Genomic DNA, 17,870 nt, shown 5'->3' with positions numbered 1-17,870 from the left:
CCTAACAGTAACACATACACTAACAAATTCTTAATCCTAATCTTAACACTAAACCAATTGCTAACCCTAAGACTATCACTAACCCTAACCCTAACACTAACAATAACCATAAACCTAAAGATAAAACTATCACTAACCCTAAAACTAATGCTAACACGAATCCTAACCCTAACCATAATACTAAATCTAACATTTACCCATACACTAAACCTAAACATAACAATAACACTATCCCTAACCTTAATGCTACCCCAACCTTAACTCTAAAAATAACAATAACCATAACTCTAACACTTACGCATATCCTAAACGTAAACCTAACACTAAACCTAAACATAACCCTAATCCTAACTCTAACCCTAACACTAACAGTAACACTTAATCTAAACCATATCCTAACCTTAACACAAATGCAAACCTGAAACCTAACACTAACCCTAAAACTAACCATAACCCTAAATCTGAACTAACCCTAAAACTAACCCTAATCCTAAACCTAACACAAACCCTAACACTAACCATAAACCTAAATCTGAACTAACCCTATCACGAACCCTAATCCTAACCCTAAACCTAAAATTAACACTAATTGTAACCCTAAAACTAATCCTAAGCCCCACATACCCCTAACCCTAACCATTTCCCTAAACCTTTACCTAAGCCTAATATTAACCCTAAAGGTAATAATAACCTTTACCTTAACCCTAACTCATGAACCATAACCTTAACAGTACCTAACTCTAACCCTAATCCAACATAAACCCACATCCTAATATGAACCCTACCGTAACACTAACCCTAAATTTAGCCTAACACTAACCTAACACTAATCTTAACCCTCAACTTAACCCCAACCCTAATCTTTACCATAAACGAAACACTAACCCTAATCCTAACACTAACCATAAATTTAAAACTTACCTTTAACTTAGCCTAAACCTAAACCTAACCCAACAGTAAACCTAAATGTAACCCTAACACTAACCCTAAACCTAACTCTAACCCTTATCCAAACACTAATCCAAAACTTAATCCTAACCCTAACTGTAACACTAACACTAAGCCTAACACTAACCCATAACACAACCCTAAAACAAAGCCTCATTTTAAACCTACCATAAACCCTAACACTAACCCTCAAACTAACCCTAACCCTAACACTAACACTAACCATAAACCAAACGCTAATTCTAACACTAACCCTAAACTAACACTAACCATAACACTAAAGCTAAAACTAAACCTAAATTTAACTCTAACCTTAAAACTAAGCCTAACCCAAACCCTTATGTGAATTCTGACCTAACCCTAACCCTAACGATTATAAAACCCTAACGTAACCCTAACCGTAATCTTTACCTTACCCTAACGCTAAAGCGAAACCTAACATTAAACCTAAACCTAACACTAATACTAACCCTAACACTAAATCTATCACTATCCCTAAGCCTAAACCTAACCCAAAACTTGACACTATTCTTAACACTATCCCTAACACTAACACAAATCCTATACCTAACCCTAATGCTAAAACTAACCCTAATCCTGAAATTTTTTTTAACACAAACCCTGATACTAACACTTTTTCTATCCCTAATACTAACTGTAACGCTAACTCTTAACATAACCGTATACTTAACAGTAAGCCTAGTTTTAACCCTAATTCAAACTCTAACTAAGGCTATCCCGAATGCTAACACTATTCCTAATTTTAACCATAAACATAAACCTAACACTAACACTAAGCCTAACCCTAAATTTAACACAAATGCTAACCCTAAACCTAACAGAAGCCTGAATTCTAACACTTAAAGTAACCCTTAACCTAAAACTAAGCCTAACATTAACCCTAAACCTAATGCTACCACGAAACTTAACCCTAACTCTAACTCTAAGACAAACCCTCACCTCAAACCCAACCCATATACAAACCATAACCCTAACCCTAACCCTAAGACTAACCATAAACCTAACCATAAACCTAATCTTAACAATAATCTGAAGCCTAATATAAACCTAACCCTAACCCAAACCATACTCCGAACATATACCTGAACCCAAACCCTAACTCTTACCCTAATCCTAACCATAATGCTTTACTAACCCTAATCTTAACACTAAACTTAACCCCAACCTCAACCCTATCACTAACCCCAACCCAAACTCTAACCTGAAACAAAACACTAACTCTGAACTTAACCCTAACCCTAAAACTCACACTAACCCTAACCTATGCATAAGCCTAAATCTAAGCTAAAACCAAGCACTAAGCCTCACTTTAACCCCAATCCTAATCAAAACAATATAACTGATTCTATCCCTAAACCTAACACAAACCCCAACCCTAACACTTACCTTACTAGAAACAATTTTGTTCACCCTAACACTAATCCTAACACTAATCCTATTCCTTACCTTAAGTCTAAAACTGACTCTAACCCTACCCTGAAAAATAACCCAAACCCTAACTCTACAACTACCCCTAATCATAACCCTAACCCTAAGCCTAACACGAAACCTAATCATAAAATTAAAACTAGTCATAACACAAACCCTACCATTAACCCTAGATCTAACCCTAAAACTAACCACAGATCTATACCTAACACTAAAAAATTTCTTAACCCTATCCAAAACACTAAGACTAAATAAAAACTAAAAATTTAACTGTAACCCTAAAACTAACCCTAACCCTAATTTGAACCCTAACTTCAACACTTACCATAACCATAACCCTAACCCTTAAACTAATCATAAACTAAAACTAATCTAACACTAACCATAACTCTAACCCTAACCCTAACAATTACTAACCCTAATCTTTTCACAATCCATAATTTGACCCTAAAACAAACCCTAACCAAAATGCTACCACTAAACCTAAACCTTATCTTTTCCCTAACACTAACCCTAAACGTGACCCTAACATTAACCTAACACTTACCCTATACCTAACTCTAACCCTAAAGTTAATTTTCACCATAACCATAATTCTAACCATAAACTTAACCCTATCATTAACCATAAAACTCAACCTTACCTTAACCCAAAACTAACCCTAATCTTAAATCTAACACTAAGCCTAAACCCAAAAATAACCCTTACACAAACACTATTCCTTACATTAACTCTAACTGTAATTCTAACCCTAACCCTCACCGTAACCCCCAATATAACCCTAAAAAAATCCATAACCCTAAATCTAAAATGAACCCTAACCACAAATCTAACAATAAACCTAAACCTAACCATAACACTAAAATTAAACTTAACTGTAACCGTGACAATAACACTAAATCTAACTCTAACACTAAATCTGACCCTAATGCTAACTCTAACATTAACCTAACATAAACCTTAACCCTAACTCTAACACTAACCATAAATCTAAAACTAAACCTAACCCTAATCCAAATACTAACTCTAAACCTAACCTAACTATAACCCTAACTCTGACATAAACCAAACACTTACCTTAACCCTGACCCTAAAACTAATTTTAACCTAACACAAAAACTAAACCTATTTCTAAACCTAAGCTTAAACCTAACCCTAAATCTAACACTCTCTCTAACACTAAACCTTACACTAAACCTTAACCTAAACCTAACCCTAACACTAAACTCAACCCTGAACTTAACCTAAGAATAACCATATACTTAAACTAACTATAACTCTAATTCTAACCATCACACAAAACCTAACCCTAAAAAAAAACATGAACCTAACACTAAACCTAACCTAAATCTTACCCATTAAACTAATTCTAACCAAAACACTAGTGCTAACCCTAACCCAAACCCATATATAGAAACTAAACTTAAACCTAAACCTAACCATAACACTAACCCTAAACTTAACTCTAAATATGACACTAAAACTAAAATTAAACCCTAACCCTGATATTAAATCTAAACCAATCTCTAACCCTAACACTATTCCTAAATCTCAACCTAAGCCTAACTTATTAGTAAGAGTAACTCTAACCCTAAATCTAACCCTAATCCTAAACTTAAAACCTAAACCTAATCCTAAAAGAAACACTAATGATAATCCTATCCCTTACCCCGACACTAACACTAACCCTAAACCTAACCCTAACCCTAAAGCTAACACCAACCTTAACCCTAACACTGACACTAACCCTAACCCTAAACCTAAACCTAAACATAACACTAACCCTAACCCTACCCTAACACAAACCCTAACCTTAACTCTAATTCTAAGTAAACTTAACCCTAACTGTAACCCTAAATGTAATCCCAAATCTAACCCTAACTCTAATTTTAACCTAACCCTAACCCTAAACCTAATCTTAACAATAATCCTAATCATAACCATAAACCTAACCATTACACTAATCCTAAACCTAACAATAAACCCTAATACTTACTCTAAACCAAACACTTGACTTAATCCTAACTCAAACAGTAATACTAAATGTAATCATAACACTAAACGTAGCTAAAAACATTAACTTAACTCTAATCAAACATGAACACTAACCCTAAACCTAACCCTAAGACTAACTTTAATCTGAATATTAACCCTAACTCTAAGCCTAAAACTAACACTAATCCAAATTCTAAACCTAAATCTAAACCTAACACTAACCTTAACCCTAACCCTAACACAAATAGTAACCCTATCCCTAACCCTATGTAAACCTAATCCTAACTCTATTTCTAAAACAAACCCTTACCGCACACATAACCCTAACGATAACACTAATCCTCACCATATACCTAACCCTAACCCTAACATAAAACTAAGACTAAACCTATCCCTAACCCTAATCATAATCATAACAATAAATCTAACCATAACACTAACACTAAACCTAACACAAAACTTAACCCTAACCCTAACACAAACACTAACACTCACCCTATGCCTAAGTCAAACATTAACGATAACTCTAATCATAACATTCACCCTAATCCTAAACCTTATTTTTATGCTAACCCTATCAATAACCATAACCCTAAAATTAACCCTAACACTAACAGTAATCCTAAGACGAACCCTAAAACTAACAATAACAATAACCCTAAGCCTAAACCTAACACTTACCCTAAGACTAACACTAACTTAACACTAACCATAACACAAATCCTAACCCTAAACTTACCCTAACACTAATCAAACCCTAATCCTAATCCTAAAATCAACCCTTACTCTAACTATAACTCTAACACTAATCCTAAGCCCCAAACTATCTCAAACCCTATAACTAACCCTAACACTAACCCTAAAACTTAAAATAACACTAATCCTAACTCCCATACAAACTCTAACCCTAACACTAACAGTAACTCTAAACTTAATCTAAACCTAAGGTTAAACCTAACCCAAACTCAAACCCATATATTAAACTAAACATAAAGCTAAATCTAACCATAACACTAACCCTAAACTTAACCCTAAATATAAAACTATCCCTAAAATTAATTCTAACCCTAACAGTAACTCCAAACCTATCCCTAACCCTACCACTATTCTTAAATCTAAATCTAAGCCTAACCCTAATACTAACTGTAAGTCTAACCCGAAATCTAACCCTATCCCAAACTCTAACCCTAATTCTAATACTAACCATAACATTAATGATAACCCTAACCCTAACACTAATGCTAACACTAACACTATATCTAACCCTAACCCTAATGCTAACAATAACCCTAACCCTAACACTAACATTAACACTAACCCTAAACCTAAACCTACACATAACGCTAAAACTAAGCCTACCCTAACACGAACATTAACCCTAATCTAATTTCAAATAAACCTAACCATAATCCTAACCCTAACACGAACACTAAACTCAACCCTAACCTGATCCCTAAAACTAACCCTAACCCTAACCCAACCCGAAACCTAAACCTAATCCTAACAATAATCCTAATCATAAGACTTACCATAACCCTAACCTTAATTCTAACACTTAATTTCACTCAAATTCTAACTCTAAACCAAACACTGAACCTAATTCTAACTCTAACAATAATACAAACTGTAATCATAACCCTAAACCTGACATTAACCCTTACCTTAACTCTAATAAAACATGAACACTAACGCAAAACATAACCCTAACACAAAATTAAACCTTAATGCTTACCCTAACTCTATGCCTAAAACTAATACTAAGCCTAATCCTAAAACTAAACCTAAATATAACAGTAACTCTAACCCTAACAAGAATCATAAACCTAACTCTAACCCATGGTAAAACTAACCCTAACCCTATCCCTAAAACAAACCCTACTCCAAACATAACCATCACCCTAACAGTAACCCTCACCATACCCCTAAAATTAACCCTAACCCAAACCTAACCCTTAACCTAAACCTACACATAACCTTAATCATATTCATAACACTAAACCTAACCATAATACTACTCCTAAACCTAAAAGTATACTTAACACTAACCCTAAACCGAACCCTAAAACTCACCCTATCTCTAAGCATAACAGTAACAATAAGTCTAATCATAACCCTTACCCTAACCCTAAACATAATCCTAACACTAAATGAAACACTCACCCTAACACCAATACTAACCCTATCCTAATCCTAACAATAACACAAACCCTAACTCTAAACTTACCATGAACCCAAGACTAAACAAACAATAACCATCATCCTAAAACCAATGCTTACTGTAACTATAACCCTAACACTAAACCTAACCCAAAATGAACACTAACCCTAAAACTTACCCTAATCCTACCCCAAAACTTAAACAAACACTAACCTTAATCCTAACATGAACTATAACCCTAACCCTAAGACTAACCCTAAACCTTACGCTAAACTTAACCCTAAACACAAACCAAACCCCAAACCTTAACCCTAAGCCTAGTAGTACTCCTAACACTAATCCTAACCTGAAACCTAATACTACCCATTATCCTAACCCTAAGTCTAACCATAATTCTAAATATTACACCAATTCAAACCTAACCCTAACCTTTACATAAAAATTAAAACCTAACTCTAAACCTGAATCTAACCATAATCTGAACCATAAATCTAACCCTAAACTTAATTATAACCCTATAATGCTAAACCAAACACTAATGCTTATCCTACTTTAACTGTAACACTAACCCTATCAATAATCTAAAGCTGAGCCTAACACCAACCCTAACCCTAATGCTAACACAAACCCTAAGCCAAACGCTAACCATAACCTAAATCTAACCATAACCCTATCCTTAACATGAACCCTAAAGCCAAACCTAACCTCAACCATAACACTAACTTTAACCCTAATCCTAACACCAACCCTAAGCCAAACACTTACCCTAACCCTAACCCTAACAATTACCCTAACCCTAAACCTAACACTAACAATAACTCTAATTTTAACACTAAACCGAAACCTAAACCTTAATCTAATGCTGACCCTAACCCTAACACTAACCAAAAGCCTACCACTAACATTACTACTAACCCTAAGAGTAACCCTAGTCATAAACGCAACGACAACTCTAATCCTAATCCTAAAACTAACCATAACATAAACATAAATCTTAACCTTAACTCTTATCGTAAACTCACCCTACTCATAAACCTAAATATACCCTAACCCAAATCGTAACTCTAACATTAACCCTAACACTAAACATTCCTCTAACCCTAACTCAAAAATTAGTACTAACACTAACCCTAACATTAACACTAACACTAACCTTTACCCAAACCTAACACTAACCTTGACCTTTTAACTAACACTAACCCTAAACATAAATGTAACCAAATCACTAATACTAAGTCTATCACTGATCCTAAAGCTAACCCTAATTATAACACTATCCCTAATCCTAACCCTAACAGGACCACTCACACTTAATCAAACACTAATCCTAACCACAACAGTAAGCTTTGCCTACCACTAAGCCTACCCCTAACCCTAACAGCAACAGTAACCCTAACCTAAAACTAACTCTAACCCTTTCCCTAACCCTAACACTAACAGTAACCTTAACCCAAACCCTATTCCTAACACTAACTCTATCCCTAACCCTAAAATTAACACTAATCTTAACCCTAAAATTAAACATTACACTTTCCCTAACCCTAATGCAAACCGTAGCCCTAACCCTTACCCTAATTTTAATTATAAATCTTATCTTAACCATAACAATAAAGACAAACTTAAACCTAACCCTAACACAAACTCTAACACAAACCGAACATTAACCCTAACAGTAACCCTAACCCTAAATCTAATGCCAACCCTAAACCTAAATCTAAAACCTAACCATAACCCTAACCTGAACCCTAAGCCTAAACCTAATACTATCACAAACACTAACCCTACCCTAACTCTAAGCCTAACACAAATGCTAACCCTAAGCCTAACCCTATAATTAACAATAACCCTAAACCTAACCCTTATATAAATCCTATTTCTAACTGGAACAATAATCTTAACTGAAACTCTAAGCCTAACGCAACCCTAACCCTAACACAAATCCTATTGCTAAACCTAACACTAACCCTAACGCTAATCTTAACCCTAATGCAACACTAACACCAAACCTAACTCTAACCCTAACCCTAATTGGACAACTTACATTAATTCTACAACTAACCCTAACTGCAACATAACCATAACCTAACACTAACCAACACCCTAACTATAACATTAACCTTAAACCTAAAACTAACCAAAACTCTAATACTAAAGCTAACACTAACCCTAACGCAATTCCTAACCCTAATACTAACACTATCCCTAACCTCAGCCCTAACACTAACTCGAAAACAACGTTACCCGAACCTAATCACTAATGCAAACACAAAAACTAAACAAAACACTAATACTAATCGTAAAAAACAGTTAAATTTAAGTATAACCCTAACACTAACCTAACCCTAACCCTAACCCTAACAGGAACTCTCAACTTAACCTTAACACTAACACTAAACCTAACACTAATCGTAACTCCAATCCTAAACCTAAATTTAAACCTAACCCTACAACTAACCCTAACACTAAACCTAAACCTAACACTTACCTTAACCCTACCCATAATCTATCACTTACCCTAACCCTAATCATAACCCTAACACTAATTTTAAACCTATCCCTAAACCTAAACCTAAAACTATCCCTAATTCTAATCTTAACATGCCCCTATTCCTAAGCCAAACATTTTTCTAACAAAACCCTAACGCTAAACCTAAAAATAAAAATAAACCTAAAATTATATTTATTCTAAAACTTAACTATTTTAACCTAACCCTATCCTAACCCTAACCCTAACCTAAGCCTAACCCTTACCCTAACACTAACACTACCCTAAACTTAAAAATAACACTAAACCTATATCTAATCTTAACCCAAACAGTAATTGAATCCCTAACCTTTATTCTAACATGAACCCTAACCCCAACCCTAACATTAACACTAATCCTAACATTAACTCTAACCTTATTTCTTCCCCAATTTCGAACCTCAACACAAACCCTAATCCAAATGTAAAATCTAAACCTACTTTTACCCTACGACTAACCCGTCCATAAATCTAACACTTAACCTACAACTAACCCTAACCCCAACCCTAACCCTACCATAAACCTAAGCATAATCCTATTGCTAAACCTAACATTAACCCTAATCATAACTCTAACATTGACCCTGACAGTAACACTAATGCTACACTTAAACCTAAAACTAACCCTACCCTCACACTAACCCTAACTGTTAACAGTATCTTTCCATAACTCTAACAAAAACCCTAAGCCTAATCCTACCCTAAAGACTTAACCTAACCATAACCAAACCCATAATTTTAACCACAATTCTAAATCTAACCGTATCCTTTAACTTAAACCTAACTCAAACTCTAAGATTAACACAAACCATATGCTAACTCAAATCCTAACCTAACACTAATTCTAATCCTATCACTAAACTAATTCTTACTGTAAACATAACCCTAACCCTTACACGAACCCTAAACTAACCCTAACCCTAACCAGAGCACAAACCCTAAAACTAAACTTAAACCTAACTTTAACACTAATACTACCCTAAACCTAATTCTAACATTTATCCTAATCTTAACCCTAACCTTAACCCTAACACGAACCCTAACCCTAACTTTACAATGAAGCCTAAACCTAACATGAACCCTTACCCTAATATTAACCCTAACCTTAATCTTAACCCTAACCCTAAGACTTTCCTAAACCATACCCTTACTCTAACACTAAAACTAACTGTAAATCTAACCCTACCACTCACAATAGTCCTAAAGCTAACCCTAAGCTTATCACTATCACTAAATCTAACACTAACACTAACACTAAACCTCACCATAAATGTAATTCTAACCCTAACACTTTCTCTAAACCTAACCCTAAAACTAACCCTAAACCTAAACCTAACCATAAACCTACACCTAAACTTAAAAGTAACCCAAACCCTAACTCTAACATGAACCCTAAACCAAATCGAAACCATAACCCTAACCATAACTCTAACACGAAACCTAAACTTAAACCTAACCTAAACCCTAACAACCCACACACTAACCATAACTCTAAGAGAAATCCTTAACCTAATCCTAACCCTAACATATTCCCTAACCAAACCATAACTCTAATCCTTACCTAACCCTAACCTCTACCTAAACCTAATCCTAAACCTAAACCTAAAACTAACCCTAACATGAACCCTAACACTAACCTTAACAACAACCCTAACCCTAAAATTAACCATAATCCTAAAATTAAACCTAATACTAACCCTAACCATAACTCTAACCTTATCCCTAATTCTAACTCTAATCTTAACTTTAACCTTAATAATAACCTTAACCCTAACCCTAATGCAAAACCTAACTCTAATCAAACACTAACCCTAACACTACCCCTAAATCCAACCCTAACCTTAACTATAAAACTAACACTAACCCTAACCTGAACCCTAAGCTTAAACCAAACCCTATCACAAACACTAAACCTAAACCTATCACTAACACTCCCCCAACGCTAATTCTAATTCTTACCCTAAGTGTTTCCCTAATCTTAACTGTAACCCTACACCTAGCACAATCCCTAAAACTAAATCCTAACTATAAACATAAAACTAACCTTAACCTTAACACTAACCGTATCCCTAAACCTAACTCTGTCTCTAAACCTAAGCTTAACCCTAACATTAACCCAAACCTAACCTTGTCCCTAACTATAACACCGATTAGTCCTAATCGTTTACCTAACAATAACCTTAACCCTAAACCTAACACTATTCCTAGACCTAACTATAATCATAACCCAAACACTAACACTATTCCTAACCATAACCCTAAACCTCACACTAACTCAAATTGCAAAACTAACACTAAACGTAATCTCAAATGTAACCCTAACCCTAACCCTATCCCTAACTCTATCCCTAATTCAAACCCTACCTCTAATTCTATTCATTACCCTAAGCAAAAAATTCACCCTACTGCTACCCTTGTCCAACACTAGTTCTTAGTCTCTCCCAAACCCTAAATCTTTTACTAGTCCTAATCCTCAGCCTCATTCTTGCTCTAGGCTTTACCCAAAACCTGACCCTTATTTTGATCCTAACACTAACCCTTGATCTAAACCTGACCCTAACCCTAAACTTACTGGTAAATTTATACTTATTCCAAACAGTAACACTAGCACTAGACCAAACCTTATTTTAAATAGTGGCATAAATCTAGCCCTAGCCCTAAAGAAAAACCTTGAACTAGCCCTAACAATAACCCTCAACTTAACACAAACACTATCTCTATGCCTAGACACAATGCTATTCCTAATTCTGCCCCTAACCGTAACCCAAACACTGATGCTTATCCTAACAAAAACCCTAGCTCTAAATCTTATCCTAACTCAAAATCTAACCATAACACTAGACTTATCTATAACGTTAACCCTAATACTAGCCATAACCATAATCCATAGCCCTAATGCTTAGGTATAACCCCATAATTTCCCCTAACCCTATCACTAAGTCTAACCCTAACACTAACCATATCTCTAGTCTTAACCATAGATCTAACCCTAACACATACCCTAGAACTAATCCAAGCCCTAATTTATTTTAACCCATCTCTACCCCTAACCTTGGCCTAAGACCAACTCTAACTCTAACCAGCCCTATTTCTAGTTGAAACCCTATCCATTACAATAAACCTAACACAAGCCCTAACCTTATCCTTAACCCTAGCACTAACCCTAGCCCTAGACCCTACCCTAGATCTAACCATAAATTTATATTTGATCCTAACCCTAAGCCTAATCCTCAACCTACCACTAGACCTAACACTATTGCTAATCCTAAAACAAGTCATTACCCTAACATTATCCCTTAAACAAAACTGAACCATTGTCCTAAACTTAAATATTAACCTAAAGCAAAACCTAACCATAAGCCTCACCATAAACTTCTAGCTTTATTTCATGTCCTAGTCCTAAAATTAATCCTGACACTGACTTATATTCTAACACTTACAAGAATTCTAAATGTCACACTAACACTAAAGATAGCACTAACACTATATCAAGACCAAATAATAACTCTAATCATAAACTCAGTTCTTATATTAGTCATAGCCCTAATTCTAGCCCTAAACCTAACAGAAAAAATAGCCCTAAACTGAGCCCTAAGCTTAGAAGTAAACCTAAATCTAAACCTAACCTTAGCCCTAACACTAACCCTTACCCTAGCTCTAACTCTATCACTCACCCTTAGCCAAACCCTTTCCATTATGCTGACCTTAGCCCTAATCCTATTACATAGCCTAATACAAATACTCACCCTATTACTAGTCCAAACTCTAGTCCTCATTGTACCTGTAACTCTACCTCAAATCCTTACCATAACACAAGCTCTCTGTCTAAATCTGACCCTAACCCTGAACCAAGCCCTAAAACTAGCACCCTAGACCTAAGCCTAATCCTAAATATAGCAATAACTCTAGACCTAGACCAAAAAAAAAAAAAAACCAAAAAAACAAAAACAAACTTGAGCCCTAGCCCTAAGAGTTCTTAACCTAAAGCAAACACTAACCCTATCCCCTGACCTAACTCTAATCCTAATTCTGCCTTTTACCTTAAACCATCTCTAACCTGAACACTGACCCTAACACTAACACTAAACCTAGCTCTAAACTAAGCCCTAACCATACCTCTAACCCTATTCATTCCCTAAGATAACTATAATCCTTATTTTAACCCTAGGTGGACCCTAATCCTAGCAATAGCCTTAACCCTCTCCATTAACCTACACGTAACCTGAACCCTAATTCTAACTGCGTTATTGCCCAATTCCTAAACATAAGACTAATTTGAGCACTAAACCTGAACCTTAACCTAACCCAAACCCTAACCTTGACCCTGACTCAAACATAGCTCCACACCTGACCCTAACAAGAAACATACACTTTACAATAGAACTAGCCATAAACCTAACCCTAAAACTATACCTAACTGTACCCTAGACCTGACAATAGCCAAAGCTCTAATCCTAGCCCTAGCTCTAATATAAAACTTAGCCAAAATCCTACCTATGAACCTTATTTTAATCATTACCCTAACCCTAGAGTTAGTTCTATCTTTAACTCTAAATCTCACCCTTGTCCTGAAAGTAGCTATATCCCCATCCCTTTCGCTATACTTAACCCTAAACCTAATCTTGACACTAACCCTAGCCCTAACCCTAAGCCTAACCCTAACACTAAACCTAGCCATAATTGTAGCCCTAATTTAGCCCTATCTGTAACCTTTACTCTAGCCCTAAGACTAACTCTAACTCTCAAATTAGCTTTATACCTAGTTTTAACCCTCTCCCCTTACCATCAACAAACTCCTAGCCCTAAACATAGCCCTACCCTAGCCTTATAATTAGCCCTATCTCAGAACATTTATATTAACCAAACTCTAATTTTAAACCTAACCCTAAGACTAAATCTAACCATAACACTACTCTTATCCCTAATTCTTAACCTAAGCCTAAATCTCACACTCACACTAGCCCTAACCCTAAGACTAATCTTAAAACTACCCCTATCCATACTTCTAGACCTAAAACCAAACTGAGTCATAGCACTAACTTTAACCCTTACCCTAAACCAAACACTAACCGTACAACTATCCCTTACCCTATCCCTTATTATAGTCTAACCTTAAACAGAAAACTAACCCTGACTCTGATTCTGGCCCTAACACTAAAACTGGTGCTAAATATCATCATCACCGTAAACCTAATTCTAACACTAGGCCTAGACTTAACTCTAATCTATGACTAGCTGTAATCATATACCTACTTCATACATTAGGGGTAGCCTTAACTCTACCCCTATACTAGCCATAACCCAAGACTTAAGCCAAATCCTAAACCTAGCTTAAACCCTAAACTGAAACCTAACACTAATGCAAACAATAGCTTAAATCCTATACATAACCCTAGTACTAACTTTAGGGCTAAACCTATGCATTACCAAAACTATAACCCCTCACACTTCTGATAACCTTATGACTAACCCTAACCCTATAAATTACATTAAACCAAACCTAAATCCTAAACCTAATCTGGTCCTTACCCTAACCTAAATCTAACTCTAATTTGAGACCTGCACCTAAACACTAAATTAACCCACACCCTAATCCTGACCCTTATTCTAAAAATAACCCTAAGTCTAAACCTGACCCTAACTAAAAACCTAACCCTTACACTGAACCAAGCCATGAACCTAACACTTAATCTATCCCTAACTGTAACCATAGACCTGACATTAGTCATATCCTAATACTATCCCTAAACCTAAATTCTAGTCATTATAGTAGCCCCAAACATACCCTTAATCATAACCCTAACCCCAAACCTAGTTCTAACCCTAATAATACCCTTCACATTTCTCTAAACCAAGCAATAAACACATCTTTAGGCTAAGCTAAAACCTAACTCTAACCCTAATCCTAATGGTAACCCTTGCCTTATTCTTAGCCCTAGCATAACCCTAGACCGAAACCTAATTCTAAATCTAACCCTAACTCAATGCCTAAGCATAATCCTAAAACTAGTCCTAACCCTAGCCCTTACATAACCCTAGTGATAATTTAGCTCTATCCCAAAACCTAACCCTAACCCTAGCTTAAAACAAACTCTAACTCTCACACTAGCCATATCACTCCTTCTAATCCTCTCCTTACCATAACCCTAGACCTAGCACTAACCCTAGTACTAACCCTTTCCCTATCCTTATCACTAGCACTAACCTTAGGCAAAATATAACTCTAAATCTAGCCCTAAATGGAAGCCTAAGCCTACCACTAACACTAGCCCAGACAATAATACTAATCCTAAAACATGCCCTAAAAATAGCCCTAGCCCTAATACAAAATCGAGAGATAGCTCTAACCCTAAAAATTAACCTAAACTAAAACCTAACCTTACACCTAGACCTAACGCTAGCCCTAATTTGAGTTTGAAGCCGAACCCTAAAAATAACCCTGACCCTGACACTGACCCTAACACTACTGGCTCTCAAATCACCCTAACTGTAAACTTAACCTTAACACGAAACCTAGCATTAAAACCCTAAAACTAGCCCTAATTGTAAACCTAGTGCTTACATTAGCTGTAATCTTAAGCCTAGCCCTAACATAACCCAAAACCTAGACCTAATCCAAGTCTTAACCCTAGTTTTAAACCTAACCTAACCCTAACACTAGCCATAACTGTAACCAAAACTCTAATCTTAAACTGATCTCTAACTCTATTAGCATAAGCATAACTCTAAGCATGAAGATAAACCATAAATATAGAAATAAACTTAACCCTTTCCCAAATCCTAACACTTCTGTTACCCTAAACCTAACCAGAATCCTAAACCTAAACCTATTATTACCCTAACCCAAATCCTAAAACTAATTCAAGCCCTAACTTGAAACCTTAACTTATCCCAAACCCTAACCCAGACTTGATCCTAATAATACCGCTAGCTCTAAACTTGACCATAACTCAACATTTAACCCTTGGCTTAGACTTAGCCATCATCCTAATTCTAAAACTATCTTTAACAATAATACTGAACCTGAAATTAACCCTAGCCATAATCCTGTCTCTAATGCTAAAAACACACATAGCACTCATCCTAGCCCTAAACCTATCCTTACACATAACCCTAACTTTAACTCTACACCTAACCCTAATTCTAACCCTCACCCTACCTCTAAACCTAGCTATAATGTAATCTCTTACACTAAATTTAAACCTAATCCTAAACCTAACACTAGGCTTAAGCTAAACAAAAATACCTAGCCCTAATCCTAAACCTTATTTAGCTCTATTTCTAACTGTATCCAAACCCCAGCCCTAAAACTAACTCTAACCCTTGCCCTAGCCCTATTCATATTTTTATCTCTATGTGCTACTATAAACCTAACACTAGCACTAGCACTTGACCTAAAGTTAGTCTCAACCCTGACCTTAACTCTAAATCTAACCTTAAGCCTAACACTAACACTAGCCCTAATCCTAATGCTAATCATAAATCTAGCCCTAACCCTAATTCTAGAAGGGAACCAAACTGAAAATTAGCCCTAAACCTAAAACTTAACATCAAACAAACACTAACACTAAACCTAGACCTAAACCTAGCCCTAATTTGAGTCCTAAGCCTCACCTTAAAACTAATCCTGACCCTTACACCTATCCTAACAAAAACTATAGCTATAAATATTACCCTAACTTTAAATCTAAGCCTACCACTCAACCTACCCCTAACCCTAACTTTAAATCTAATCCTAATTGTAACACTAGTTTTTAAATTAGCCGGTGCCCTAATCTTAGACCTAACCCTAACCCAAAAACTAATGCTATACCGAGCCCTAAACCTAGCTCTAACTCTAACTCTTACCCTAACCATAGTGCTAACCATAGATCTAAATCAATTCTTTACCCTATGCAAAACCCTAAATCTAAGGGTAACCCTAGACATATCCCTAGACCTTATACTAATGAAAACATTTACAATATTAATAGTCCTAACCCCAGCCATCATTTTAGCTCTAACACTATTCCAAACCCTAAACCTAACCCTGACCCTTATTCTGACCCTAACACTAAACCTAGGTCTAACCCTAACCTCAACCCTAACCAATAATTTATCATAATCTTATCCCTAAATATAACTGTGAACCCAACTCTCATCTGAGCCCTAATCATACCTCAGAACATAACCCTTATGATATACATAACCCTAAACCTAATTCTAGTTCTAACCCTCACCTTAACCCTAACAGAAGGCCTAATTATAACCATAACAATAGACCTAAACTTAACTCCAATGTATCTATTACCATAAAAATAACCCTTATAATAATCCTAATCCTAGGCTTAACCCTAATCCTATTGCTTTTCCCAAACCTATCAATTACCCTAAACATACTCGGAACGCCAAACCTAACCCAATCATTATGGTAACCCTTAAACTAATGTTAATTTGAGCCCTAATCTAACCTTAAACCTAAACACTAACAATAACTGTTACCCTAATAATTGCCTTGATATAAACCTGACAATTTCTCTACCTAATCCTTACACTAGACCTAGGCATAAGCCTAACCCTAAAATTATTCCTAAGCTTAATCTTAAACCTAGACCTGAAATAAACCTTAGCCTTAATCCTAGCCCTAATACTAACACAAACCCTGTCCCTTATACTAGCATAAGAATAGCCTTAATTTTATCGCTAATCTAAACCCTAGGCATAACACTAAGATTAACTCTAGCCCTAATCTTAGCCGTAATTTAACCCTATCCCTAATCCTAACCCTAAATCTAGCCCAAAGACTAACTCTCTCAC

Source organism: Callospermophilus lateralis, chromosome Y (assembly GCF_048772815.1).
Source record: "Callospermophilus lateralis isolate mCalLat2 chromosome Y, mCalLat2.hap1, whole genome shotgun sequence".
Taxonomy (NCBI): Eukaryota; Metazoa; Chordata; class Mammalia; order Rodentia; family Sciuridae; genus Callospermophilus; species Callospermophilus lateralis.
This window is presented reverse-complemented; position numbering follows the sequence as displayed.